Consider the following 26,153-nt stretch of genomic DNA (forward strand, 5'->3'; position numbering starts at 1 on the left):
ATTATGAATAATTTTAAAGTGTGTGTGTGTGTGTGTGTGTGTGTGTGTGTGTGTGTGTGTGTGTGTGTGTGTGTGAAGGTGCCCCAGGGATCAGAGGAGGAGGTTGAAAATTTTGGCTCCTCTGTTGCAAGCGTTACAGGTGGCTGTGAACTGCCAGGTGTGGAGGCTGGGCACCAAAACCCAGCGCAGCAGGGACTCGTAACTGCTTTGTCATGTCTCCAGCCCCTTAACATTCATCTTCAATTCACGTATGCCAATATAATTGTAAAGACTTTACCAGTATCTCTCTCCTCACCCAATTAAGGCAAAAATATTAATATGAAGCTTTAAAAAAAGGGTGTTCTGTACATATTCATTTGCTAATATTTGAAATCTGAGTCCCTGGAACTTATTTTGTAACTTCCTTTTCAGGGAATGTCTGCTTGTTTGGTTGGTTTTGTTTTTGTTTTTTGAGACAAGGTTTCTCTGTATATCCTTAGCTATCCTGGAATTCACACTGTAGACTAGACTGGCCTGGAACTCAGAGATCCTCCTGCCTCAGCTTACTGAGAGCTGGGGTTAAAGGCGTGTGCCACCACCGCCTGGATATCTTTGTCAGGAAATTCTTATTTGTATAAAGGTAAAACCTCTTACATCCTTTATTCACCCTTACTTTGTTAGTTTGTTAGTTGTTTGTTGTTTTTTGAAATAGGTTCTCACTGCTTTAACAACTTGAAGCAGTCCCCTTGCCTCAGCATCCCCAGTGCTGGCATCACAGCTTGACTCTGTGTTTTAAAGGTTTAAGCATCTTAACAGGGTGTGGCAGAGCCTGCTGTGAGTCCCAGCACTCAGGAGGCAAAGGCAAGCACATCCTTGTGAGTTTCTGGCAAGCCAGACCTACACAAGGAGACTCTGACTGAAAACAACAGCAGTAGCAACAACAACAACAACCACAAATGTTATACTAAGGTGCCAGGTGTGGCGAGGGCATACCTAAAAATCATGGCTACTCAGGAGATCCTTACTTAGGCCCATGTGGAGAACTTCCAGTTTAAGACTGGTCTAGGAGCCGGGCGGTGGTGGTGCATGCCTTTAATCCTAGCACTTGGGAGGCAGAGGCAGGTGGATTTCTGAGTTTGAGCCCTGCCTGATCTACAAAGTGAGTTCAAGGACAGCCGGGGCTACACAGAGAAACCTTATCTCGAAACACCCCCCCCCCCCAAAAAAAAAGACTGGTTTAGGGAGTCACTATTTCTTTTGAAATGTTGTCTTTCATCTCTGCCCCAAATTTTCTAACTTTAACTTTTATTTTTTCCTAATCGCTCTTTACTTAGTGCAGCACCCCAAGAATTCCTAAAACTCATCTCGCACTTCCCTAATTTACTCTTCAACTGTGTTCATTTGCCACCTTACCTCTTTATTTATTTTATTTATTTATTTTATTTGTTTTGTTTTCAAGACAGGGTTTCTCTGTCTAGCCCTGGCTGTCCTGGAGCTTTCTCTGTAGACCCGATTAGCCTTGAACTCTAAGATCTACCTGCCTCTGCCTCCAGAGAGCAGGAATTAAAGGCGTGCACCACCACTGCCTGGCATCTACTCTCTTGTATTTCAACAATTTTATCTTCCTGCTTAAACTTCTGAGTTGTTTAGCTGCAGCCATTTCTGTCTCATGGATGAAGCCCTCCCTTACTGCCCTGAGAACTTGTTCATCCATTTCTGTTTTGTATTCAATTAGTTCTCCTTCCTCCCTGAGTATCCCTTGGTCTGTCAGCTCAGCTCTTTGTCTCCAGTACATAATGTTCCACATGCAGGTGTGTGTGTGTGTCTGTCTGTCTGTCTGTCTGTCTGTCTGTTTTCCTTTTGTGTTTCTGAGTCTCATAAGTGTTTTATGTCCTTTAAGCCTCTTAGCTCAGACAGGCCTCGGACAGGCTTTGTAGCCAATGATGACCTTGAGCTTCTGATCTGAGTGCTGAACCTAGGGCTTGTGTTTGGAGGGCAGCACTCTATCAAGTGAGCTATGGCCCCAGTCAGCATGCGTGGGTTTCTGCAGTTGTCATGTCCTGTGGGCTGGCAGCTGCCTTTGGCTGTGCAGCCTCTGTAACTTGTGCTCCTATTTTGAGAGGTAGGGCCATTGCAGGGTGGGAACCACAGCAGCTGCTCCCTTGGGCTTGGTGTTTCTCATTCTCCCTGGGGCTCCACAGCCCTTCAGTGCACACCCTTTCTCCTTATTGTGAGTGTGCAATCCCAAGCCCATGCACCCAAGGGTGACAGAGAATGCCAGGTTGGCAGGCCTACCTACTGCCGAATGTCCTTGTTTCTGTGTGTATGAGTGTCTGTGCAGGTAGCAGTGTGTGTGCAAGTCACATGCACATGTGTACAGATGCATATGGACGTCAGAGGATGGCGGGGATGCTTCCTCTGGGACTATTCATCCTTTTGTTTTTTAAAGATGGGGTCACTTGCTAACCTGAGGCTCACCGAGTACTCTAAACTGCCTGTCTAGAGAGCACCTGGGACCCGCCTGTGTCTATTTCCTCAGGATTTTCTGGGACTGCACACAGTACACTGCCACACCTGGTGTTGGTTATGTGCATTTTAGGGATTGAACTTAGGTCCACTTCTCTGTCCGAGCCATCCCATCACCTCTGGACATGACACATGTGGCCTTGCTCCCTCCCATGGGTGCTGGCTTCAGCCACCCTGGGACAGACTCCTCCTAGTCCATTGTGTCCTGCTTTCCATGGACCACAAGGAAAGTCCTGCGTGGTTTTGATTATATATTATCATTCCAGGGATGGAGTGGGCTCAGTCTGCCGCAATTCTGTAATTTTCCTGTTGATAGTCTATTAAAAACATATTTCTACCCTGAGGTTGTAACCCAGTGGTAAAGTGTTTGCCTAGCATGCATGAGGTCCCAGATTTGACTCCCACCACCTTGAAAACATTATTTTAAAAAATTACATTCAAGGTTTGTGAGTGTGTGAGTGTGTATGAGTGTGCACGTATAAGTGTATGGACATGTGAGTGTGAGAATGTGCAAGTGTGTGTGTGTGTATGTGTGTGTGTGAGAGAGAGAGAGAGAGAGAGAGAGAGTGTTCCCCACCTCTGCTTCGTAACAAGGCCAAAGGCAAAGACAATGATTGAAAGAGCAAGCCTGTTGCTGAATCTTGGTTTCCATGAACCATTGTCTCCTATCAGACAGTACAGATAAGTGGGGGGGAGGGGGGAAGGCTTTGCGTTGTGTGAGATTGCATAGGCATGCCCTCCAGATGATTCACACTTATAGCAAACGGACAGGCACCAGCTTAAATAATACTAAAGTAGATAAGAAAATGTAACATCCATAAAAATAAGCAAATAAATAATAATTACAACTTATAAAACAAAAATAAATCAGAATCCATGCTTGTATTTTACAAGTGAATACATGACCAGGCATTGTAGTGGGTGCCTGTAGGCCCAGTGTGTGAGACTAGGGCCAGAGGATTATGAGTTCCTAGGATGGTGGGAGGGGGGAAGGGGAGAGAAAGAGGGCTAGAGAGGGGGGGGAATGGAAAGTAGAATGAGGGAGAGAGAGGGAAAGAGAAAGAGTTTTCCATAGACAAATGATATAATTTTTAAAATTTACTATTTGGAATCAGTGCATACCTTTAATTCTAATTTAAAGTAAAGGCAGGGGAATCAGGAAATCAGGGCCAGCTTTGCCTACACTGTTAATTTGAGGCCAGCCTGGGCTATATGAGGCCCTGGGTTTTATTTTTGTGTTGTTTGAGAAAGAGTCTTTTTATGTAGTCCTGGAACTCTCAATGTAGACTAGGCTGCCCTTGAACTCACAGAGTTCCCCCATCTCTGTTTCCCAAGTGCTGATATTAAAGGCATGTGCCATCATGTGGGTCTGAGATTCTGTTTTTGTGTACAAGAAAAAAAAGAAAGAAAAGGAAGGAAGACAGAAACAAAGAAAGGAAGGAAGAGAAAGAAAGAAAGAAAGAAAGAAAGAAAGAAAGAAAGAAAGAAAGAAAGAAAGAAAGAAAGAAAGAAAGAAAGAGGGAAAGAAGGAAAGAAAGAAGGAAAGAAGGAAAGGGGTGGGGAGAAAGGCAGAAGAGACAACTCAGCATTAAGAGAACTTTTGCTCTTACCGAGGACCTGAGTTCAGTTCCCAGCACCCACACTGGAGACTCATAGCTCCAACTACAGGGGGATCTGACACTCCTTCTGGTCTCTGATGACATCTGCACTCATGTGCACATATTGACAAACATACACATAAATAAAAGTAAGTAAGTCTTCAAAACAAAGTTGTCCAGGCACATGCCTTTAATCCCAGTACTCAGGGGGCAGAGGCAGGTGGATCTCTATGAGTTCAAGGCCAGCCTGAAATAGAGTTCTAGGACAGCCAGGGCTATACAGAGAAACCCTGTCTCAAAACAAACAAACAAACAAAACAAAACAAAAACAACAAAACAAAGAAAAGTCAAGCTTAAGCCATCAGCAGTCTTAAACTGACGTGTAAAACATTAATATACTTTGATTGGAAGAAAATATGTGTAACATGCATAAGGCCTTGGGTTTGAGCCACCCCCCTCTCTCTCACACACACACACTTCACAAGACACAGAATAATCAATAACCTCAAAGCACCTCCCTATAAGGTTCTTATTAATTATAGAGGGAGCAAGATACATTTATAGTGAAGAAACCTGGCAGCCACCAACCACCCTAAGCAAGTAATTGGAGTTGTGCACCCCCTGACTTAACAAGGATACCCCATGGCCTTGCTTGCATATCTGACAAGAATGTATCCCTGGGATCTGTCATGAGGAAGCACCAATGGCAAGTCCAACTTGAGGGACATTCTTCTGAACAGACGTCCTGTGCTGCTCAGAGTTCCTAGATACGGGCTGGGGAGATCCTCTTTGGTTAAGAGCATGTGTTGCTCTTCCAGGTGACCTGAGTTTGATTCCTACCACCCACACTGTGTAGCTCACAACCTCTGGTAACTCCAGCTTCAGGAGATCTGATGCCCTTTACACACACACACACACACACACACACACACACACACACACACAGGAGGCTGGGGATAAAGCTCAGTGACCGAACATATGCTTAGCATGTGCGAGGCCCTGCTTTAGTCCTCAACACCAAAACATGTGCAAATTACTAAGATCACGAAGGAGAAGAAAGGCACGAGAAGCTTCTGGCTTTCCACATGGTGACCCAGAGCTATGTGTGATCCTGGAATTTTTATACTGGAGTCAAACAAAAGAAGAAATATGAGCAAATCTATTTTCCCTCTTGCTTTGAAGGTCATTTGGGGGATAATGGTGACATGTTGTTTGTGTATTCAATAATGAAATCATATAATTACCCATTCCTTGATTTTGGTTATTACTATATAAAAGGCTTTGTTTTTAGAAAAAACATTAGAATTATTTAGAGATAAACAAACCATATGAACACTTTTTTTTTTTTTTTGAGAATGGCCCTTGCTGTATGATCTAGAACTTACCATGTAGCAAGACTAAGGTCTGACATCCTCTTGCCTCAGCCTCTTTGAGTGCTAGGATTATATTTACAGTCACTGGTCATCACAACAGACCCTACATTTTCTTGTAAAGCCAGGGAGGAAGTCACTCCTGTGCTCCTAAGTACCCAGGAGGCAGAGCCAGGAGAAAGGAGAGTTTGAGGCCAGTCTACGTATGTTACAGGGTGAGACTCAAAAATCTGAAAAATCTGGGCTGGAAAGATGGCTCAGTAGGGCTCGCTGCTCTTCCAGGTGATCTGAGCTTGGTTCCCATGACTCCAGCTCAAGGGGATCTGATGCCTTCTTTTGAAAAATATGAAAAGCCCAAACCAAAACAAACAGAAGCTCTTATGTAAACATCACTTGAAAGGCTCACAGAGTGTGTCACTAGCTAGGTGCTCCGTAAGTGACTCATGGTGACCTTCATGCTGGACATTTCTAATATTTCTCATTTTCCTTTACAATAAATAATCCTGAAGTGGACATTCAGATTCAGCAGTCTGTGTTTCAGGGGTTTTCCTTTGGGCACATTCATAGAAATAGTGCTTACTGCCCAGGGGTGAACATTTCCTAGGTAAATACTTATTTCACATGTCCTGGAATAAGTCTCTCACAGTCCTGTTTTTGCCAGCAGAGCTGAGAACTGGCTTGGTTAGGAGCATGCTTGCCCAGCACACTCAACTCAAGGTTGAATCCACAGCACAAAAATAAGTACAATTTAAGGGATCAGGGAAACCACGTGTCTGCCTATAGAAAAGTGAAATTAGATCCATATCTCTAGTCCTGTGTAAAGATCAATTCAAGATGACTCCAAGATCTTCTTATTACAAGTCCCCAAACTTTGAAACTGCTAGAAGAAAAGATGAGCAAAACACTTCAAAAATTGGCACAGGTAAGGACATTCTGAAATGGACTCCGATAGTGCAGGAGATAACACAAGTCATTGACAAAGAGGGTTATGGGAAATTAAGAAGTCTGTGCACACACACTACCACCACCACCACCACCAACAACAACAACAACAACAACAGCAAAAAAACACCAGAGTGGAGATAGCCCACACAGACTGGGGAAAAGGAATTGACATCAGACAGAGAATGAATTTGTAGAAAATATAAGGAAACTCATCATTATCAACAAGTAGTCCATTTGATACACCGATGAGCTGAACAGCAGATCTCTAAAAAAATAAGAATGGGTGACACAGACTGGGGAGGGTCTACACCATCAGCATCAGGGAAATGCTTTGAGTTTCTGTCTTACCCCAGGTGTGACTGAACACACGACAGACCTGGAGAGACACGGGGGTTAAGAGCACTGGGTGCTCTTCCAAAGGACCTGGGTTCAATTCCCAGCAACCACATGGTGGCTCATAACCATCTGTAATGGGACCTGATGCCCTCTTCTGGTCTCCCACTGGTACCAGGCATGCAAGTGGTGTGCATACATATATGTAGAAAAACATACAAACACATAAGATAAACTGATTGTGTAATACATGTGAAGGTAAGAGGAGATGCATCTGGGGGGACGGAGAGCATTCAGAAGAGGGATCTGGGGGAGAAGAATGAACGTGAGCAAGGCCAGCTAGACGCGCATATGAAACAGCATAATGAAATGCACTGCTTGTACCCTAACCAAAAGAGGGATAAAAATCAACATGAATGATTAGCTAATTTGAGGGGAGAGAGAGGGCAGTTCCCTTCCTGTTGCTTTAGTTGGCATGTCACTATTTAGAGAGGATGCAGTAGATGGGGGGTGTCATAGTGTCAGGGGCAGCAATAGTCTTGTTTTTCTCTAGGGTAAAAATAACTTCTCCAAGGTCCTGTGCAGCGTCTCCATCCCACAGCCTGCTGCCAAATCACTTCTGACACAGCCACGTTACACACAGAATTGAACTGACAATTTATTTTGGCTCTTCAAATGAGAAAACACAGTATCCCCAGGGAGCAAAAAGGGTGGGTGATGGGGAGTTTGCCCATTCCCTAAGAAATACTGTGTGCATTTATAATATATTGCATATGTATGTATGTATGTATGTATGTGTGTGTGAATGTAGATATATGTATATATATTGTATGTGCAGTCTATGCAATGTAATTACAATATAAAACAAGATAATCCAACATATTAAAATGTAGTGGAACACAATGTAATACTATAATATAACACACCATGATTTTTCCAGGCATGGAGAAGATTTACAGCTCTGAGACCAGCTGTCATTCTTCAGGGGAGATATGCCATCCTCAGCAGCAGGCAAGGGGGGGAAGCACAGACCAGGACCCAGTGCAATTTTTCCTGCATTGCCCAGTACCCTGAAACCCACCTCTTCTCTAAAACCCACCCTATTTTTCACTTCCATATTTGCTGTGCTTGGAATTCCCTTTCTCGTTGGCCCTTGTCTAGCACAGTGCTTCCAGGTCTACTCAGCCTCAACTCTCTGCAAGAAACCTGCTCTGCGCTCTACTCATGGGTGGACCCCACAGCCTCTGTGTGTATATGCATACAGGATTGAACCAGGGTCAGGCCTCACCTGGGGGATTACACACAGGCCAGCCTGGGACAGGGTTCCTAAGCAAAAGCAGGACTGGCACTGTGGTATAAAAAGAGTGCCAGCCTGGGATGCGGGAAAGCCAGGCTTCCCCCCAGCTGTGTGACCCTGGGTATTGGATCCTCCTTGGGGCATCTTTAATATGGACCTTGGAGGCGATGTCTAACTTGAGGCTCTTTCTGACTTAGCCTCTCACCTGATGTAATTGTCCCGGCAGCCGGAAAAGGTGGTCGGAATAAATCTCAAAAATAAGTCTGACAGAAGAACCAGCTGCAAGATACTGATGTGTGCTCTCCATGCTCCTGAAGGCCATAGGGTTTCAATAACGACATTTCCCGGGTGATGCCTTTCTCTCTTAGGGTTCATAAACTATCTCATGGACACACACTTATTTACACGTGGTCTATCTTGTAAAGCAATCATGAATGTCAAGGGAAACTCCAGGCACAGTCCAGAAGATTAACTGTCAAAAGATAAAGATGAGTCTGTTTTCTATGAGAACATTGATATGTAAATGCAGAAGAAGGGGCAGACAATTTGAGCAGAAAAAGGATAAAAATGTCTTCCTACTACAGAGTATGGTGGTGTGCTCCTTGTAAATACAAGCAACCAAGAGGCCAGGGCAAGATATTTTCAGTTCAAGGCCAGCAACATGGCGCTACATAGAGAGATCTTGTACACACACACACACACACACACACACACCATTTCTGTTTGCAAGAGAAAGTAGAGTAAGAGGTAAAAAAAAAAAAATACAAAACCCAAAAAACTTCACTCCCATCAGCAATGCTCAACTTTCCAAGAGGAGTGTTACAAGGCATAATTTGTATAAATAGAAATTAAATGAAAATCAATAATTGAGGAGCTGGAGAGATGACTCAGCAATTAAGAGTGCTTGATGCTCTTGCAGAGGACCCAAGTTCAGATTCCAGCATCCATGTGGACAGACTGGCTAACAACCACCTGTAGGACACTTGATGCTGTCTTCTGGCTTTAGTAGAAACCACACACCACTGTGGTATTCTCTCTCTCTCTGTCTCTCTCTCTCTGTCGCTCTCTCCCCCCCATACACACACACATTCACACACACACACACACACACACACACACACACACGAGAATCCCTGAATACCTCCCCACCCCAGCCCCCACTGCACCTGAGTGGTAATGGATGCCAGGGCTACAAACATAGGTTGTCATGCCTGCGCAGAACTTTTACCAAATAAGTCACATGCAGCCTCTCTGTCTCCCCACTTTTGATACAGGAAATGATGTTTCACAAGGTTGATGTGTCCAAGAAGGAAAGGGCAAAATAGGCCTTAACTTCAGGAGTCTGGGAAGGGTCTTTGTAGTGTCTCACCTCCAACCATGACCCCTTCAACAGGCCCCAAATGACCCACTAAGTCCAAATACCCCACTACTCAGCCCATCTTTCTTTCATATGTAACTCATCACCAGAGCATCCTTTCTGGAAACTTCTCCTCATTCTTCAGCATCTACAGGAGACACCAGCCCTCTTCTCTTTCAGAGCATGCTCTTTACTTCATTTGAGCTGATTTCACAAAGAACGTTCTAGAGTTATATATTGAAATGTATCTCACCCTCTCTAGATTCTGAGTCTGCAAAGATCTGGAACTTATCTGCAGCATCTTTATAGCTTGAAGCCCAGTACTGTGCAAAGCACACAGTAGGTGCTCATTAGATGTTTGTTGAGTGGACTGGTAACATCTATGAACTTGCTGTTGTTGTAGGCACACAATGGCATGTGTTCCTAACCCAGGATAATTTCTTGTTTCATTGAAAATATAAGAAACAACAGGACTGAAAATGTAACTTTGTGGTACAGAGCTTGCCTAACATGCACAGGACTCTGGGTTGGATTTTCAGTGCTGCAGAGACCCAAGGATTGGAGGGAAGAGAGAATAAGGGAGGGAAGAAGAAAGGAAGGAAAGACAGATAGACAGGCCTATGAAGCAATTAGAAAACAAAATGCATACTTGCAGATGCTAAACTGTATTATTTAAATCCATAGTGTGGCTGGGTTGGTGGTGGCGCACGCCTTTAATCCCAGCATTTGGGAGGCAGACACAGGCAGATTTCTGAGTTCGAGGCCAGCCTGGTCTACAGAGTGAGATCCAGGACAGCCAGGGCTATACAGAGAAACCCTGTCTCGAAAAAACCAAATCCAAAAAGAAAAAAAAAATCCATAGTGCTGGACCAGCAAGATGGTTCAGCAAGTAAAAATGTTTACCTTGCAACCTTGACAACTGGAGTTTGATCCCTAGAACCATACAGAGGTGGAAGGGGAGAATTAACTCCACTACATTGTCTTCTGACCTTCATGTAGATATCACAGCCTGCTTGCCACCCTCACATGCACAGATACACACAACAATACTAGATAAAAACGTTTAAATCCTGAGTGCTGAAGAGGTAAAAAGGGGAAGTCTTTGTGGTTTAGGGAGCGCAATAGTCTAGCAAGTTAAGTAAAAGCCGTGCCATGCACAGTCCACAGGGTGTATTCCCATCAAGAAATCTTAGCCTCCTTAATATTTTTTCTTCAGTGATAAGGGTTAATATCTCAGGTCTCACACATGCTGAATGAACTAACCATCAGTAAACCAAACTCCTCTTCTCTCCTTCCCTCCCTTTCTCCCTCCCTCCCTTTCTCCTTCCCTCCCTTCCTTCTTTCCCTTCACTTCCCCTTTCTTTTTCTTTCTAAGCTACCCAGGCTGCTCTTCAACTCTTGCTCTTTCTGCCTCAGCCTCCAAGTGCTGGGATTACAAGCATACGCCATCACAGCTTCTTTAAACTAGTAAGATGGATAATAAAAATGTTTTTACCAAACAAAAGAGGACAGCGAGGCCCAGGGAAGAAATTTACATCTTTTCCAACCAGTGTTCTTTGTATAAAATGTAATTTACTAAAAATTCATTATAGTTTGAAATTTGCAATGTATAACTTGCAAATAATCTTAATTAATTTTAATCATTAATAACAATAGCCATGATTGACAGTTAAAATTTGATAAGCTGTTTAATTTTAAGCCTGACATCTCTTTTTTAGTTTTTCATAAAATAAAACTTGATGGCTAGCTTGCAGGACAGGAGAACCTTCCCAGGTTTCTGATTGACAAGGTCACTGATGGCCAAAGTCCCCTCCTATTTTATGTGCTATGGCCCTGCGGAGACATGGCTTGAAGCTCTCATCCTTGTCCTGAATCCGTAGACCTGCCATGTCAGGTGCTTTCACCTTAACATGGATTGTCACATAGCAAATATGGAGTCCTTCTGAAGAGAAGGAAACATATAAAGAGCCCTCCCACATCTTGGAACGTAAGGCACCCTTAGAATCAGCATCACAGGAGGACCAAACTTTACCTCAGATAGTTCAAATGAAAATACCTGAAAGAAAGAGACATTCATGGAAATATGAGCAGAATGTTGGGTGTTAAGAAGGGATGAGGAGGCAGGCAGTGGTGGCGCACGCCTGTAATCCCAACACTTGGGAGGCAGAGGCAGGCGGATTTCTGAGTTCGAAGCCAGCCTGGTCCACAGAGTGAGTTCCAGGACAGCCAGGGCTACACAGAGAAACCCTGTCTCGAAAAACCAAATCCAAAAAACAAAAAAAACAAAAAAAAACAAAAAAAGAAGAAGAAGAAGGGATGATGAGACACTCAGTCAGGCATCAAAGGGAGGGATGAAGGGAAAGACAGAGAGAAGTTTAAGTCTGTATTGTTGCTGGAAACCAACATAAGTTAGACTCAGAAAGAAAGGAGTACCTAATAGGAGCTGTGTAGCAATGGAGAGAGGTAACTACTGCTAAAGCCAGCCATATCAGTAGGGATAGAGCAAACAAAAAATACCTGATTCTGCTCTCTTCCGGTCTTGTAGCATTTCATCTGAATTCAAATAGTCCCTGCAATAAGGAATGGGAAGGGTCATAAGACTCAGGGAGAAAACAACATATAAATGTCAGGAACTTCCTAAAACAAACAAGATTTTCAGTGTTTCTCCCCTTCAAAGTTATGAAAGCAGTGAACCACTGTTGGGGGTGGTGGGACTCTCCAACCAGCTGACCTGTTGAGCAACCTGCCCTGTCATGCAGAGAGCTCCAGGGATGCAGATTTCATGAGTCATCAGCCATGTGCAGTAGGCATGGATGATGCGGTTGCTTCTGAGTCATCCTTAGTCCTATAAGTAACCCCTCATCCATATTCCTGAAATAATACGCATTGGTTCACCAAGTTGGACTTTGAGAGTATCATCGCTTTGGCCCCAATCTGGAGTGAATAGAGATTTGTTCTTCCAAGGAAAAGTCTCACACAACACTTCCTATCTACAAACTCCTGCTAAACTCTCCCACATGTACCCAGAAGTGATCTGGCAAGTGAGTGAGAGAGAGAGCTATGACATACATGTGAGCCTTCAGGGCATACAACAGAACAGTCAGAGAACACTAACACAGTATCTTTTGGCTAGGTCCCCCCAGACATGACATCCCTTCAAATGAAATATCCTGAGATCCATTGCCTCTGACTCCTCTAAGCTGTCCCATCGAGACGGAAGTGCCCTTCCCTGCCCTCCTGCCCTGGCTCACTGGGCCTGTTTCTCTCTCCTACATCTCAGGACAACATGAAAACACTGAAGTCCACCTCAGGCTCTGTTTTCAGGAGGAAGCTAATTAAGACACTGGTCAAACTGGTCGCCTTCTCTTCCTCTAAAAAGGTGATTCATATGTATTTGCATTCCTCCTTTCAGACCAGCTAAGGAGCCTCCCCAGATTTACTCTCTGACATTACTGAGTTGGGTGGATACCAGTCCACAGAGCAACCATCAGCCACGGAGTTGTAGAATCCACAGACCAGGACTCTTAGAACCTTAGAATCATCTAAAAAAAAAAAACCATTTCTCCATCTTTTATTGCCTCTCCTAAATAGCTCTCTTGGACTCCCTGCACCCTGTTATTCTCCCTATGAAAATTTAATACTGCAGATATATTGCAAATGCACTTGCTCTGTGTGTCTGCTTGGTAGGTACTCTCTCATACGCTGCAGCAATTTTCTATTTTCAGCATCGGTCGCTGATGGCGCAAGGTCCCAGTGCCATCCCTTAGCACTGAAGAGCAAGCAAAAGGCGGCTGATGACAGACAGCGCACACAGGCTGCTGCTGACGACAGCCCTTCCCACCATGTCTGTGTATTAGCCACAGGTTTGTGGCGCTGACATTGGGTGCATTCTGGCCACCCTCCATGAACTCCATGTCAATATTCTTCATGTGAAACCCAACAAAAACCCAAAGAGAGGAATAAAATTAATGCTAAGTGTTCTAATTTAGCTGCTGTTTGAATGTCCTCCCAGCCTTCAAGCAAGCAGAGGTTTAATCCCTGGAGTCTTAGGACCTTCAAGGGATGGTACCTAGCAGAAGGCCCTTCAGGCAGTACAGTCTTGTGGTACTCATTGGTAGTTTTTGGGAGAAGGGTATCAGACAATGAACAAGACCACTCCCTCCCTCTCTGCTTCTTGGCTTAAGATGTATTCTTTCTTCCTCTTCATAGTTCATGATCTGCCAACTGCTATCCACTGTCTACCATTGGAAAGGTTATTAAAAAATGACTATGCCTGCCCCTTCCTCTCTGCTTCCTGGCTCAAGACACAATCTTCCCTCTGCTCTTGCCCCACCATGAGCCATCTACCACGGGTTCAGAGCCTACACCATGCCATTTGTACTCTCAACCTCTAAAACTGCAAGCTATATAAATCCTTTTCCTATAGAGTTTGCCTGATTATGGATCCCAGCATTGGTAACAAAAGCCTGACACTGTGGGATGGGACTTTTGCCTCATAGAAGTGAGCTTTGTTACTCATCTTTGCAGTAACAGCTGAGATCTCCCCACTTTGTACCTTTTGCCTCTACTGAGTGTGCTGAGGAAGCACTATTATCCTACAGAAGGAATCTGAAGGCAAGGGGAGCAGACATGTGGAGACATGAAGACATGTGGAGGGGTGAAGAGCTGGAGTGAAGTCCAGATGCTCGGTCTGTAGGTCCTGAGTCGATTTCAATAACCTTAGAGCCATGCTCACCAGTCGGAAGGAAGTGGACCTGGGCTCCTCCAGCTTTGGGGCACTCTGACCCTCAATTTCTGCCCAGGAAAGGAAGAGGAGGAGGAAGGAGAGGAAGAGGAAGAGAAAGAAGAAGGAGAAGGAGAAGGAGAAGGAGAAGGAGAAGGAGAAGGAGAAGGAGGAGGAGGAGGAGGAGGAGGAGGAGGAGGAGGAGGAGGAGGAGGAGGAGAAGAAGAAGAACAAGAAAAGAAGAAGAAGAAGAAGAAGAAGAAGAAGAAGAAGAAGAAGAAGAAGAAGAAGAAGAAGAAGAAGAAGAAAAGAAGAACAAGAACAAGAAAAGAAGAAGAAGAAAAGAAGAAGAAGAAGAACAAGAACAAGAGAAGAAGAAGAAGAAGAAGAAGAAGAAGAAGAAGAAGAAGAAGAAGAAGAAGAAGAAGGCCGACGCTGACAACTCCACTGAACTTCCTTTCTGCTCTGTGATGTTCTGAACTCAGCTATGTCCCTGTGGCTCTCCAATTCCGTTTCTGCCAGAGCATATGAAAAAGCAGAGAGCTAATTATATGCTAGTAATTACCTGAAATTATATGTTTATTGGCTTTCCACTAGCAGATACTACTATTTTTGAACTCTTCATTGTTCTGCTCAGTGACAGGAGTCACACTGTCTCTATTCCAAATGTTCCCTCCTAGCTCATGATTAGCAGACTCTTCAAATGGGGCCACAGCATGGAAAGCCTCCTGAGTAGGAGAGAGAGGGAGGGTGTGACTCAGTCCACACAGGAGGCACTGGAAGCCTCCCTTACCCACAGACACCTCACTCCTGTTTTATAATAAAGCATTCATCATCTTCCTGCCTAAGAGCTGTGCACTCCTATCTCTGCCCTTGGGTTCTGGGGAGAGTGTCCAACAGGAAGGCCCCCATCCACTACCGGATATATTTATATACCCTTCAATTATGTACCTTGGTTAATTGTCCTTTCCACCAGCTGTTATGACATAGGGAGCCTCGCCTGTAATTATAGTGATGAAATATTTTTATGAGCTTTTAAAAGGCTAGCCTAAACTGGGTCATAATGGGGAAATTGGAGGTCAGGGTACAAGGGTCAGTGTTGGATTCCTGTGACATACTGCTCTCCCAAAGCTCCTGCCATGTGAAAGCCCTGTCCCAAACAACCTCTGCAGGATACCTCTTCCTGCTGTTACTATTGAGAGCAGTTGTGGTGGTGAGAAGGCAAGTTTGCCTTGCAACACAAGGACCTGAGTTCAATTCCTAGAACCCATGTTTTTAAAAGGCCAACTCTGGTGGCAGATAATTTCAATCTCAGCACTGAAGAGGCAGAGACAGACAAATCCATGGGGGTCACTGTCACTGTTACTGCCACTAATAGTCTTCTTGGTGAGTTCCAGGCCAGAAAGGGATCCTGTCAGGAAAAAAAGTTGGATAGCATCTGGGCAGCAGCAATCAGGAATGGTCTGCAGTCTCTGCAGGTACATGCACATGCTCACACACACACATGCACACATGCATGTGAACACATACATACATGTACACATACATGCACACACATGAATGTGAGCAATGCATGTGTGTACACATACATGCACACGCATACATGTTCATGTATATACATGAACACATGTACATGTACATGTACACATGCATGCATGTATGCATACATACACACACATGAACACATAATGTACACACACACACATGAGGAATAGCATCTGTGGGACATCTAATGAAGGTAATCAACTCCTTTTCCTTGAAGCTCCTTACTTCTGCAGGTGACTAGGCTATACTCACCTTGTTGTTTCAGCACAAGTTCCTACCCTGTCCAAAGTGTGACAGGCACACTGACTGCAATCCTGTTTATGATTCCACTGGTACAGAAGGGATAGCCTGCAGGGCTTGACTCTCCTCCATGTTTTATTCACAGGAGGACAGGACATGTTTGTGGAGAGCTCTGTTTGAACCCAGACTAGGAGGTGACTACTGATCCTTCGTAGCTCAGGATGCTCCCACTTGGAACAAACAGCCTCTGCCTACCTAGGAGTCCCACAAGCTTTGGCATGAATCCCACTTGTGGGAACTTGAGGATACACACACCTGAAATTTCTTCTTTCTCTGACTTCTCTAGCTCTCCCCTCCCTCAAACTGTCAGCTCCTCCCACTGAGTCTTGACATGAGATTGAAAACCAATGTATTATGTGCCTAACTACTTCATTTAAGAAACAAATCTACTTGAGCAAGTGTCCCTGATCGGGATGTAAAGTGCATTAAAAAAGGTAAATTATTGAGAAAAGACCAAACAAACAAACAAACAAACAGATATAACATGGGTATCAATCCCAGATTTGTGTTCCAGGCTAACCTTTGTCTACAGAGCGAGTTCCAGGACAGCAAGGGCTACACAGAGAAATCCTGTTGCAAAACCCATAAATAAATAAATAAATAAATAAATAAATAAATAAATAAAATGTATAAAAAAAAGACAAAAAGAAACAGATCTAGGGACCTAAGAGAAGGCTCAGTGGTTATGAGCATGCTTTAGTCTTGCAGAGGACCAGGATTTTGTTCCTAGTACCCAGATCAACTATCTGCTGTCACTCTAGATCCAGAGGATTGGACATGCTTCTAACCTCTGCAAGCACACACACATGCACACACACACACACAAATAAAAATAATTACTTTAAAAAGCAATTTAGATCTGTATCTAAAGAGGGAAACTGCCCTCCCCAAGCCCCAGATAGCCCAATGTGTTAACATCAGAATTGAAACTAGAATTCAGGTCTTTGGTTATTCTTCCCACCTATTTCCCACCACACCTGTGGTAGGATGTCTGCTCCTTGGTGATGACTAGCTTCCTGTAAGAGCTGTACTGGCTTCTCAGAGCCACGGGTAGTAAGTTCCTGCTTGTGTAGAAATGGCCTACCTGGAAAGAGCGATGTGATGATTTGGTCACATCTTCCAGGTTGTGGAAAGGAATATGGAGGACAGTATTGCTCATACCACCATGCACATGACCCCAGGTTAACTTGACCTGAATCATCCAGGGCCATCAATGTTGTTTGATCCTGCATCTCCAAAATTCTAGTGAAGAAATTTCACAGTAGCCCCCTTTTTTTTTCTCTGAAAAGAAAAGACAATGTCAGGTCTGTCCAAAGCTGAGTCAGGACATTGTCCAGACTCTATCCAGATCATAGGACACAATGTCACCCACATTTTCCCAACCCAAGATCTGGCTTTAGAGTTTGTTTGAGACAGGGTCTTTTGTATCCAAGACTAGCTTGTGACATCAAAGATGACCCTGAACTCCTGATCCTTCTCTCTCTACTTGCTGAATGCTAGGATCACAGGTGTGAGCCACCACATCAGGTTTATGTGATGCTGGGGATGAAAGCCAAGGCTTCAAGAATGCTAGGCAGTCACTCTACCAGCGAAGCCACAGTCAGAGCCTCAGTTTCAAAATGTACAATTAGGAAAGCAACCTTTAAGGTCTGGGCAATTCAGTAAGGAAAACAAGAATCCCAACAGGACCAAGGGAGAGAATTAAGGTGGAAGTGGGTCTGACGGATGTCTCAATGGTTAAGAGTACTAACTCCTTTTTGGGGGGGGGTGCTCAAGTTGAGTTCACACCCACCTATGACTCCAGTTCTAAGGGATATGACACTGTCTTCTTGCTTCTCTGGGCTCCTGCATGCACATGGTACCCATAAACTCACGCAGACATACACATGCACATAAAAATAATTAGTAAAGCTATGCATCTTTAAAGGCGGAAGGAGGAAGGAGGAACAGATCTCACACCTAAAGCAGCTGATAACACACAGTACTGAGAACAAATCAATTAGAAAAAGCTTTTCTTCTTCCCTAGGGACTTGGCAGAGTTGATACAAACATAGATGCTTTCTGGAGCCATCCTGATAACATAAATAAATGACTCAGCCTGAGTGTACAGCAACAGGGAGTAGTGGGGACTATGGCTAATTGAGAATTAGCCTAAGGGTGGTCAAACTCCCATTTTAAAAACAGCACTGGCAAATGGGAGATGTTTGTAAGCTTCATTTGGTTTTAAGGCTTTAAACTAAAATTTGCCAATTGGATGGATATGTGTGTGTCTGACTTACACATTATGTATTAGAGATGGGGGCTAAGCTCAGTAGTAGAAGAGTTGCCTAGCATTGAAAGGCTTTGGGTCTGACAATTGTGCGCACATACACATATATACACAATACATACACATACACACTCATGCACATACACATATACAACACACAAATACACACAGGCAATATACACATACTCACACAGCATGCACATATACAATATACATATACACACATAATACACAGACACACTATATACATACAAACATGTATAAACACACACACTGCTGGTTAATCACAAAAATGAAGAACCCCCTAAAGGCTTGGGATGTATTTCAGTAGTAGAGAATTTGCCTAACTTGTACAAGGCCCTGGACTCAATTCCCAGTGCTTCAGGTAAAGGGAAGCATACCTATTATTTATAGGGTAATGTGGGACGCAGTTCCATGTCCCATCTGGTCTGTCTTACCTATTATCTGGACATCATTCCAAATAAACAATTCTAACTTCAAGAATGGTATTACTGTGGCTGGAGAGATGGCTCAGTGTTTAAGAGAATTGGCTGCTCTTCCAGAGGACCTGGGTTCAGATAGCCAGCACCCACATGGCTGCTCATAACCATCTGTGACTCTAGTTCCAGAGGATCCAAAAAAGAATTGTATTGCTAACCTGTCATGGTGACACACGCTTGTAATCCTAGTATGAGGGACTGAGGCAGGAAGACTTCTAGGCAGGGAAGAAGATCAAAAGAGGTGGCTCATCAGTTAGAAGTGGGTACTGCTTTTGGAAAAGACTGGTGTTCAATTCCAGTATCCTGTTAAGTGGCTCACAACTGCTGATTCCAGAGGACTTAATTCTGGCCTTCTCGACACCTGTACTCACATGCATGTAGCTATTACACTTAGACAAACACACATACAAAATATAAAAATAATAAAAATAAATAATTTTTAAAATGGTGGGTGTAGTAGTCAGGTCTGTATTCCAAGCACTTAGAAATGGTAAAGATGAAGGGATCCAGTCAACCTTGGCCACATACTGAGTTCAGTTCATGGCCAGCCTGGGCTACATGAAATCATGAAGTGGGTGGGTATGATGAAAATCGGAGATGTTAACTTAACAATTTAAACAAACAAGACAAGAATGCTTGCTGAATATGAGACAAGACAGTTCAGGGTAAAATCAAACCCCGCCTTTGAAAACCCGGGGCTTCCAGAGACCAGGGAGGTTTGCAAGGCAGATCAATAGGGCAGCAGTGTTAGGAGGAAGCTTCTCAGAGTAGCATGGAGCTGGGCCACAGAGTGAGGGGCTGGCAGGGGCCCAAGTAGGGCTGAGTTGTGCAATGTAGAGCCCTGGGGAGGGTTTCCCTTCTTGGTCTACACCCTCAAACTCTTCGAGAAAAATCACATTTCAAATGCAGGCTTTAAATGCTTTTTAGTGCTGCATAGAGCCCCCGCCCCTGCCCCCTCTCCCCGGCCAAGCGGCTGGTTTTGGCTCCAACGATGCTGTGGAGAGGGACAGGGTGGGTGGAAAGGTGACCAGCTGCTGCTCCAGCCTAGGGAAATGAGCTTCCTCTCAAAGATCTCTGAGGTGGATCCAGGTGGTTTCAGAAAGTATCGGTGCTGGAGGGCCCCTTCACACTGGAGGATGGTAATCTCACAAGGGTAGCCACTGAGGAGTGGGCTGGGCCTCGCCCTTCCTAATCCTCAAAAGGAGCTGTTGGTTATAAACAGGGCAATTACCCACAGGAGGCCGATGACTCAGCCCAAAGGACTGTAAAATGCTCAGAAAAATAGTGCCCCATAAATGCAAAAATATTACTAGGAGCACTTTCCCTGAAAAAACCATCTTCCATCCTCCTGGGGGAAACTGCCTGTGAGGGCCAGCTGGACTGATTTACACGATAAAATGAAGCTCACCTGGCCCGAGGAGCAGGTGTTCCTGTCAGGCCTCAGACCCTGAGAGAAGGCAGCCACCACATCGCCTCACCTCTCAGAGGACCAGCAGTTAGAAGTGCACAGATGAAGGTTCCTGGCAGGCCTGGCTTCCCATCGTAGCTCATGACAAATGGTGGCCTAACCTTCTCTGAGCCTTGGTCTCCTTACTCCACTCCTAGGATGCATCCAAAACTTGGTGTAATCATCCTTTGGAACCCCAGAAGCTTTAAGTAATTTAAAGCAACTTACAGGTAAGTTTACACAGTGCCCCATCTTCGGGCCATCTGTTCCAAGGACACCGAGTAGGTGTCTGGAATCCCCCACAACTCTGCACTTACACACTGTATCCTATTTATCTTGTGCATACATAATTAAGATAACGCTTAATTATACATTTAATAAAAGTAACAGTAAGAAATTGATGATAATAACTAATGATAAATTAGAATGATGAAATGATAGACTATAATAACAGCTATATCTAATTTATGAATTGCTTATCTCTTGAATTGTCCATTGATTATTTTCTGGTCATGACTGACTATAAGTAAAAACATAAAAGCAGATCTATGGGGATAGGGGTGGGGGTGGGGGGATCCCCTGTATTCTAGTGGAAGTGAGGAAAACTCTGTGGCGTTCTCACATCTTTGTTATACTTTAGATACAGTCCAGCAAGGCCAGGAAGAGACAAGTGAACTGCATACAACTGCCGAGTGCCCTTGTCTTTGGGACACAGGACATAGCTGGGTAAGAGCAACTGCTCTTAGGTCTACCTGTAAGGTAATGGCAGCTGCCAGGATCCCAAGGGTTCAGAGACAGCTCCTCCTCTTCCTGTTCTTCCTCCTCCTCCTCTTCTTTTTCCTTCCCACTCTCCTCATTGTCCTCCCAGACCTAGAACCACATAAAGCCTGATATAGTAGGGTGTGTCTGAAATCCTAGCCCTACTATGATATGATAGGAAGTAGAGACAGGAGAATTCCCAGAAGCTCTGAGCTAGCTAGCCTAGGATAGACACCAATGAATAACAAGAGACCCTGATTCAAGCAAGACTCAGGAAAGACAAGGACCAGCCTGGAGATTGTCCTCAGACTTCCACATGTGCACCATGGCATGCAGGAATTGACAGGAGTACACATAAGTATACACACACACACACACATACACACACAGAGTACATATATACACACACAGAGTAAAAAAATACTCAATTATTTGAGATATACACATATGTATGTATATATACATATCTCAAAGTGCTTCACCATTTATAACCATTTTATCATTTATTAAAGATGAAAGCAGATTAGCATATTGATGCGATGGATGTACATGATTAGATCCTAGTAGTAGCGATTGCCTTTGATCCCAGCACTTGAGAGGCAGAGACAGGCAGATCTCTGATTACAAGGCCAGCCTGGTCTATAGAACAAGTTCCAGGACAGCCAGGCTACAAAGAGAAACCTTGTCTCTAAAAACAAACAAACAAACAAAAGAATTAAATCTGATGCTATAGGATATGGATCACTATTGACATTTTTTTTCAGAGTTGAACAACATTTGATTTTGTAGGAGTCAGTGTTGAATACACAGATCACTTGAATACATTATACAAAAATGGCCATTTCAGAAACTGTTGGCAGTTTCCCCCTAGTCTCAAGCCAAAATTCATGGAATGATTTCTAATGAACTTAAATCAGAATCTAAGCAGCAATTAAAAGATATCTTATTATGTGTGTACATGTGTCTATGTACACATGTGTGTGAAGATCAGAGAAGGGAATCATGTCTCTCCTTCCACCTAGCAGGGCCTGAGGATCGAACTCAGGTCCTCAAACTTGGCAGCAAGCACCTTGACTCATTGAGCCATCTTGCCAGCCCTTAAGCACCAATTTTTATAAATAAACATCCTAGCCTAGTACAATTTAAAGATCTACTAATAGGGTACCTACACACTTAATAATGACCATAGTTTTTGTTTTCCATAATGAAATGAGCACTGTATATTGATGTTGTGTGGCACGACAACATGCTCAACTCAATGAACATGGATTCTGTGCTCAGAACTGTTCAGAACCAATGTTTTGGTGAAGTCATGTGACACCACATGGGTAAGTGATGCCCTAAATACCTTGGATTCATTATGCATTCAGTTTGGGTTAAAGTTAGGCAGTCATGCTTTCAAAATTCCTTTGCTGCTGTCAATTTTTTTTTTTTGTGGCCTCCACCTTAGGTCATACCAGTTCATTCAGGGTCACACCCCGCTGTTTCAAAGCTGGATCCCCAAAACCAAGTACAGCCTCTATAGCCCGGTCATTGACATGAGCTCCTGAGCAGTCAGGGCTGCTCACACACTTGGAATCTACCAACACGTGGCCCTGCACTCCCTTTAGCTACCAGCAGCATCCAGCCCTTCTGTCCATATTCCTAAGGAAACATTCCCTATCCATTCCAAAGAGCAAGTTGGGCTAGTCATTGTATCCGCAGTCCTCCAATTTGACAGATTCACGTTGACCACCTTGAAACAACAGCTGGGGTCTCTGCTGAGCCATTTGAGCCATTAGTATTGGATCACAAAGCGTGTCCCAGAGGAGAGGGGTGAAGCGGCAGCATGGTGCTCATAGCCTTGATGCTGGGGCCTGTGCTCCACAAGTAAGCATGTCTTCTGGGCACTCTGCTTTGTCCTTCTGCCTCTTAGCTTTGACTCTGAACCTGGACCCTGGACTTGGCCTAGACTTCTGGCACTGGTGGCCCAGGAACCTGCTATAACCTCAGACTCTCAGGTCCCCCTGCCCCCAGCCCCTAATCCATGTTCAAAGGTCAGGCTAAACGGCTCCTCTCCTATGCTACAGCTTTTTGCTCCATCCTTTAGCCTTTTGTTTGGTGACTTTTTGTTGCCATGACTGGGCCACTCCCAGTATCACAAGCAATTTAAAGGTTGAGAGTGGGTGTCAGACATATTTCATAAGTGAGCGCCTGCATAAATTACAATGTGCCTGGTTTAATGATCATAATCACTTGGGATGTGACTTTGAGTGGCACAGAGGGATGTTGTTGTCATCCCTAACGTTCATGCCAAGTGTGCCAAGAGAGAGGAAGAGGGGCCTCTCTGTGTGACTGGCCTTACCTTGAACCCAAAAGCACTTCAGTTCTCCATTGGTGTGTGTGTGTGTGTGTGTGTGTGTGTGTGCGCGCGCACGCGCGCGCGCGCGCACACATGTACATGTAGAATAGACATCAGGTGTCTTCTCTTACTCTCCCCCTTATTTGCTTATTTTTATAAAGAATATATTAATAAATATTTTATATTATATTTTATAAAAGGAAGAGTGTGAGCATAGACCACACTTCCACAAATTATACAGTTGAGTTTTCTGCCTTTGGAGAAGTCACAGGAGCCAGTGAATCCCAAGTACAATGGGTAAGCCTCACCCTGGGAAAGCACCTCTGTGGCCATACCTCCCCATCAGGTAAGCATCCAAACTTACTTTTAGAGACAGGTTCATTCTTTCTTTCATTCTTTCTTTCTTTTATTTTTTCTTTCTTTTTTAAAAGATGTGTGTGTTTTTGTTTTGTTTTTAATATATATAACCATTTTGTTTGCCTGTATGTGTGTGTACCATGTGGTGCCTGCAGTAAGCAGAAAAAGGTGTTAGATCTCCTGGGACTGGAATTACAGATAGTTGTGAGATGTCACATGGGTGCTGGAAAACAAACCTGGGTCCCCTGCAAGAGAAATGCATGCTCCTGAATGTGAGCCATTTCTCAAGCCCCTTGAAGTAGTGTCTTTGATAGAACCATCGGCTCACTGGTTAGGGTAGGCTAGCTCACCATGAGCTCCAGGATCCTCCTGCCTCTGTCACTCCAATGCTCACGTTATAGATACATGCTAGCACACAGGGGTGTGTGTGTGTGTGTGTGTGTGTGTGTGTGTGTTCTGGTTTTTATTGTTGTTGTTTTCTTTTTTAAACAAACCAAAAACCAAGAATCTCACCATGTGTACATTGATGTTCTGAGCTTGCTCTGTACACCAGCTGGCCTCAAATCAGAGACGCCTGCCTTAGCCTCCTGAGTGCTGGACTAAAGGTGTGTGCTAACATGGGTTCTATACTCTGCTTTGACCTTTTTTGTGGGTGCTGTGTATCCAAAAACAGCCACCCCCCAGCCTTCCCAGCAGGCAGCAGGCACCTCTCTGACAAGTCCTCTTCCCAAGGCCCTCTACTGCCTTCTCCGCAGCTTGACCTGGATGGGTCTGTTGCTTGGTTATGCGTTTTTTGAACTTAGACTACAAAAGTGGTCATGGCCCCTAAATATTGTACCACATTCCCACCACCGTGTTTCGTCTTTTTTACTTCTGTAAGGTTGTGAGTTAAGGTAACAAGGCCATGAAGAAGTAAAAAAAAAAAAAAAAAATTACTTCAAGGCGTTTGCAAAGTTGGGAAGCTGGAGCAGGGCTGTTAGTAGCAGGCTGGGCACCACAGGAAGGAGGAGTGGTTCCTCCACATCTCCAGTCTCATCAGAGCTCCATAGCTTCTTGCCAAGATTTTAGGAAAATGATGTTCTTCTCCCGGAGAGCTATGCTGTATGTATCAATGGGTGGGAAGTCTTTCAGCAAGTATTTTCACTATAAATACCTGGTGTGTGTTTTCACTGGATTAAGTCTGAAATTTCAGCTCTATATTGTGAAATAATGACATGGGACTGTGATCACTGTGTGTAGCTAAGGAGTGATTGGTGACACTGGTCAGCAAGTGAAGGTTTATAGCATATAGAATGCCATCCGTGAGCTGGGTGGTGGTGTACGCCTTTAATCCCAGCACTCAGGAGGCAGAGGCAGGAGGATTTCTTTGAGTTTGAGGCTGTCCTGGTTTATATAATGAGTTCTAGACCAGCCAGAGCTCCTTAGTCAACCCTGTATAAAAAGAAGGTGGGGTGGGCATAGGGCTGAGGAGATGGCTCAGAGTTAACAACACTTGTGTCTCTTGCAGAGGACCTGGGTTCAATTCCCAGAACCCTCATGGTGGCTCAGAACAGTCTATACTTTCAGTTCTGGGGAATCTAACATCCTCTTCTAACCTCTGCAAGCACAAGACACACATGTGGTTCTCATACATATGTTCAGAAAAACACTTAATCTACATAAAATAAATAAATCTACTAAATATTGTACATCCAACAATGAACCTGAGCTCTGTTCCTATAGATGTTTACTCTAGGCTCTAGTTAGTAGAGCACCTAGGCGACAACCCTAGGCTCTGTCACCAGCCCACATAAACTGGGCTTAGCAGCCACATCTGTAACCTCAGCATTTGGGAGGTAGAAGAGAGAGGATGAGAAGTTCAAGGATATCACCTGCTAAGTAGTGAGTATAAGGCCATCCTGGGCTACTTTGAGACCCTATCGCAAAACAACAACAACCACAATAATTGTAAAAACAATGGAGTTAAGTAAATGTTTCAATTCCTTTGAAACTACTGCAATGATTTAAACCAGACAATTGAATTTATTTATAAGAATGTGTCGGGTTTTTGTTGTTGTTTGGTTTTGTTTTGTTTTTCTCATTTGGTTGAGGGGTAGGTCTATCTGGAACAGATAAGTAAGACAAATTCTAAATTTGACTTTGCTGTTACTTGTCAACCAACTGATCACAAAAGACTGGCGTCCACTGCACACACAGGCCCATGTCAGGACATGTGTAGAGAAGGCTGAGGTAGTGATTCTTCCTTCTATGAACCTAGACTCTACTCAGATGACATCTAATCAGAATTCACCAATTAGTCACACAGCCCTGGGTTCAAATCCCAGTAGAATTTGGTCACAAGATGGAACTTCAGTAAATCATGAACACCTCTGAGCTCTGTACTCCTCTGTCAAATGAAGATGCTAATAGCCCCTACCTATAGAGTAGCCACGGGACAGGGCAGATAATAGGCATATTTTTCAGGCCACATGAACAAACACTTCCCCTTGCCTTAGTGCTTAGCCTAA

General features: G+C 44.0%; 1 non-coding gene across 1 annotated transcript; it reads right to left on the reverse strand.

The window, feature by feature from the left end:
- Positions 1-23,485: 23,485 nt before the first annotated feature.
- Positions 23,486-23,643, reverse strand: LOC127690306 (U1 spliceosomal RNA). The gene has a single exon (XR_007979034.1). It is a non-coding gene; the product is annotated as a U1 spliceosomal RNA (small nuclear RNA).
- Between the last annotated feature and the right edge of the window lie 2,510 nt (positions 23,644-26,153).

This window comes from Apodemus sylvaticus, chromosome 7 (genome assembly GCF_947179515.1).
Source record: "Apodemus sylvaticus chromosome 7, mApoSyl1.1, whole genome shotgun sequence".
NCBI classification, from domain to species: domain Eukaryota; kingdom Metazoa; phylum Chordata; class Mammalia; order Rodentia; family Muridae; genus Apodemus; species Apodemus sylvaticus.